The sequence below is a fragment of the Odocoileus virginianus genome, unplaced genomic scaffold (assembly GCF_023699985.2).
Source record: "Odocoileus virginianus isolate 20LAN1187 ecotype Illinois unplaced genomic scaffold, Ovbor_1.2 Unplaced_Contig_113, whole genome shotgun sequence".
NCBI classification, from domain to species: domain Eukaryota; kingdom Metazoa; phylum Chordata; class Mammalia; order Artiodactyla; family Cervidae; genus Odocoileus; species Odocoileus virginianus.
Window position 1 is genome coordinate 14,941 of NW_027224430.1, and position 5,060 is coordinate 20,000.

The 5,060-nt window shown below is 42.2% G+C and overlaps 1 pseudogene; it reads left to right on the top strand.

Annotated features, from left to right (window-relative positions):
* The first annotated feature begins 908 nt into the window (after positions 1-908).
* LOC110121750 (olfactory receptor 5AL1-like) lies at positions 909-1,837 on the top strand (annotated as a pseudogene).
* The last annotated feature ends 3,223 nt before the right edge of the window (positions 1,838-5,060 follow it).

Below are 5,060 nucleotides of genomic sequence, written 5' to 3' on the forward strand. Positions count from 1 at the left end.
CTCAGGAGGGAGGGGAGATGGGAGGGAAGACAGGTGTGGCTCGGGGAGATTCCAGATTCCATCTGTGCGGCACAGTTTCCTCGCAAAAGCGTCAAGCAGCGCAGCGTGTGAGCCCGAGCAGGCTGAGCTGTTGGTTGGCCCTGGCCGCTCTGCAACGTGTGGGGTGTCCTGTCCTCGCGGGAGGGCTCTGTCTCCCGGGTTTAGGGACTCCTGCACGTGCAGGTGCCACCCTCTTCCCAGAGACAGGACTGAGCAGAGCCCGGGCCTCCTGCCTCGCAGGCGGCTCACAGTCAAGGCGGGCCGCCCCACCTCTCAGCAGGCCCCTGCTGAGTGAGCTGCTGGCACCACCAGGCCCAGGCCTCAGTACTCAGGGCCTGAGCATCTGTGCTGAGCTCCAGAGTTCAGCCCAGAGTCTGGTGACACGCTCATCTCTGCTTCTGTGGGAGACACCAGTGTTGAGGGTCCGAGGGGTTTCCCTGCTGGTTGTCTGAGGCGCTGTTAGAAGCGCTGAGAGTGGTGCAGCCCGTGTTCCAGGCAGAAGGGTGACTGTGGTCCATGGACTTCATGCATGAGGGGGAGGTTAGAGCAGGCGCGGGCCAGAGGGGATGTGCGGGTGCCAAGGAGAACGCCGAGCAGGTGCAGGTAAGAATAAGAAATTATTCAATTATGTTTCCATCTTTCCAAACCCCACAGAATTTCATACTTTGGAAATTCTGCAGAGAACAAATCACTTCATTCTGAAACCAGAATTTGCATGGAGAGTCTCCTTTGAATGTGTCCAACATAAGATCAGGGTGGATCAGAATCAGTTCCCAACATCTGCTTGATTATCTCTAAGGGAGACAAGAATACTCAGACTGTGTGCTCTAGGGGGTTTTATTGTTAAAAAAATAAAATAATTCTCTACTATGGCAAAAGGCAATTATTCTGTAGTGTCTGAGTTTATCCTCTTGGGCTCACAGGTAATCCAGAACTTCAAGCTACTCTCTTTGGTGTATTCCTAGTAATCTATTTAGCTAGTGTCCTGGGTAATCTTGGTTTGATTGTACTAATACAAGTCAGCCCGCAGCTTCACATACCCATGTATTTTTTTCTCAGCCATCTGGCTTTTATTGATTTTTCTTTACTTCGTCTGTCACCCCAAACACCTTGGTGAATTTTCTGTGTGAAGTTAAAAGTATAACATTTTATGCATGTGCCATTCAGGCGTGCTGCTTCATCACATTTATAGTTTGTGAACAGTATTTGCTCTCAATTAGGGCCTATGACAGGTATGTTGCCATTTGCAACCTTTACTGTATGCCATCCTCATGCCTAAAAAACTCTGCAATCAGATCACTGCTAGCACATGTATTTATGGGTTCGTTGTGGGTCTTGCACAGACAGCCACAACATTCCTCTTGTCTTTCTGTGGCTCCAATAGGGTCAATGACTTTGACTGTGATGATGTTCCCTTGGTCGCACTGGCTTGCTCTGACACGTCAAAGAGCTGATGCTATTAACCATTGCTGGGCTCACCACCCTTTGCTCTCTGCTGATTGTGATAATTTCTTATGTCTTCATCCTCTTTGCCATTCTGAGGATCCATTCTGCTGAAGGAAGGCAAAAAGCCTTTTCTACCTGTGTTTCCCATCTCTCCTCCATATTTTATGCAACAATCATTTTTATGTACCTCCTGCCCAATTCAAATCATTCTCTGAACACAGGTAAATTTGCTTCAGTATTCTACGTGGTAGTGATTCTTAGGTTAAACCCATTGATCTATAGCTTGAGGAATCAGGAAGTAAAGAATGCACTGAAGAGAATTATAGAAAAGTTCCATTTGACTATCAAATAACTGAAAAAACCAAGGACAGTGAGGAATCAGAGGACTGGGAATTATGGCTTATCTAGAGTCAAAATGCTGAGAAATAATAATGTCAAATTCCTCACTTCCAGTGTTCATATTTACTCAATATGTCTTACCCACTGTTTCATTATTGGTGATTTACACATGAAAGGCATTTTTTAAAATTTGGAGGTGTTCAATTTTAAAAGGAGAAAGAGACAGACAAACAAGGAAAGACAGAGAAACAGAGATAGAGATATCTTAACCTGTTTGAACAGACATCTTTATTTTTTTTTAAATTTTTTATTAGTTGGAGGCTAATTACTTTACAATATTGTAGTGGTTTTTGTCATACATTGACATGAATCAGCCATGGATATACATGTATTCCCCATCCCGATCCCCCCTCCCACCTCCCTCTCCACCCGATCCCTCTGGGTCTTCCCAGTGCACCAGGTCTGAGCACTTGTCTCATGCACCCAACCTGGGCTGGTGATCTGTTTCACCCTAGATAATATACATGTTTCGATGCTGTTCTCTTGAAACATCCCACCCTCGCCTTCTCCCACAGAGTTCAAAAATCTTGAACAGACATCTTTAAAATTAAAGAAACAGACATTGGGTATAATGACTTTATCTGAATTCTGTGTCATATGGGTTATACTAAGATAGACCAACATTTGGTATCTGATATTTCAAGTTTGCTGCATAGGTAATCTGGAAAAGAAGGCAAAGTTTAACAGTAAGATTTTTTTGGCACTCTGAATAATCTTCCTAACACTCCTCCTCTTGCATTCAGCTCAAAGAATAGCACCAGCAGAACAGCCTTGACATTGAACCCCTAGTGACACCCATCCTGACACTGTATCAGTTTAGTTCCCTGGAGCTCTTTCCTGCCATTATAATCCTGTGCTTGTTCTTTATCAGTTGTGATTAGAAACATGGACTCTTCCTTCACACAGTTGGGGCTAACAATTTTAGTTTTTCCAAGTAATAGTTGTTATCTTGGGTAAATTATTATATTTCACATCTCTTTTCCTTGGTTTCTTCATCTACAATAGTAATAGTTCCTTTGTCCTGGACTGATTGTGAAGATTAAATAAGATTATGACTATAAAAGGCTTACATAGTTCATAGTACATGCCAAGCACTTCATGAGCGTTGACTATTACACCTAATTAGTAACATTATTTTCAGCATTGTTATAGCATGCATAGCCTTTTTAGAAAGAGTTGGCAATGTGATATGCTTTATTTTAAAATCAACAAAATGAAAATATAAATAACAAGTTATTGTATTGTCATCATTAAAGTGATTTCACTCCTTTTCATTTTTGTTTCAAATTGATATAAATGACTTTTTAATTTTATTTATTTATTTTTATTTTTTTATTTATTTTTATTAGTTGGGGGCTAATTACTTTACAATATTGTAGTGGTTTTTGCCATACATTGACATGAATCAGCCATGGATTTACATGTGTTCCCCATCCTGATCCCCCCTCCCACCTCCCTCCCCATCCCATCCCTCTGGGTCTTCCCAGTGCACCAGCCCTGAGCACTTGTCTCATGCATCCAACCTGGACTGGCGATCTGTTTCACACTTGATAATATACATGTTTCAATGCTATTCTCTCAGATCATCCCACCCTCGCCTTCTCCCACAGAGTCCAAAAGTCTGTTCTATACATCTGTGTCTCTTTTTCTGTCTTGCATATAGGGTTATCATTACCATCTTTCTAAATTCCATATATATGTGTTAGTATACTGTATTGGTGTTTATCTTTCTGGCTTACTTCACTCTGTATAATGGGCTCCAGTTTCATCCACCTCATTAGAACTGATTCAAATGTATTCTTTTTAATGGCTGAGTAATATTCCATTGTGTATATGTACCATAGCTTTCTTATCCATTTGTCTGCTGATGGGCATCTATGTTAACAAGTGGTGCTGAGAAAACTGGTCAACCACTTGTAAAAGAATGAAACTAGAACACTTTGTAACACCATACACAATAAATGACTTTTTTAAACTGTACATATTTAAAGTACTCAATTTGATAAGTTTTGAAACATCACCACAGTGAAAATGCTGAACAAGTTTGTCCCTTTCCCCGAGGATCCTCCTCCACTGACCATGGGCAGCCACCAATCTGGTTCCTGTCACTATGGAATGCTTTGCAATTCTTACATGCATGCTGCATGCTAAGTTGCTTCAGTCATGTCTGACTGCTTATTTCCTACAGTTTTATATAAATGGAATCAGCAATATGAACTCTTTAAGACAGAGAAATTTTATATCTCAGAAGTGCAAACAGCTTCATGTTGAACATTTGGCATAATTATTCTCTGAAAGTGCATTGCCCACATCAATGAGATGCCATGCAGTGCCCACACCACTGAGCTATTCTAAGGCCATTCTATCTCCCACGCATGCATGCATGTTGTCACTTCAGTCATGTCTTTGTGACCCCGTGGACTATAGCCCATCAGGCTCCTCTGTCCATGGGATTCTCCAGGCAAGAATACTGGAGTGGGGTGCCATGCCCTCCTCCAAGGGATCTTCCTGATCCAGGGATGGAAGAGGGGCCCTGGCTTCTCCTGCATTGGCAGGCAGGTTGTTTACCACCAGCACAAACGGGGAAGCCCATCCTACCTCCCACTGCCCCTAAATTTCATCACAATTGCTTTTATTAATTTTGTTGGGGTATAGTTGCTTTGCAATATTGCATTAGTTTCCTGCCATGCAGCAAAGTGAATTAGTTACACATACACATATACCCACTCTTTTTCTGATTCACTTCCCATTTGGGGACCACAGAGCACTGAGGAGAGGGCCCTGTGCCCTACAGCAGGTTCTCTTGAGGCATCTGTTTTACACAAGAGTGTGTATAGGTCAGTCCCCACCTCCCAATGCACTCATCTGTCTTTCCTCCCTTGGCAATCATGTTTCTTTCCTATTTCTGTAATTCTATTTCTGTTTTGCAAACAAGTTCATCTGTACCATTTTTGTAGATTCCACATAAGGGATATGATATATTTGTCTTTCTCTTTCTGACTTACTTCACTCACTTTGACAGTCTCTAGGTCCATCCCTGTTCCTGTTAAGAGCATTGTTTCATTCTTTTTTATGGCTGAGTAATATTCCATTGTACATATGTACCACATCTTCTTTATCCCTTCCTCTGTTGATGGACATTTAAGTTGCTTCCATGTCCAGGCTATTGCAAATTG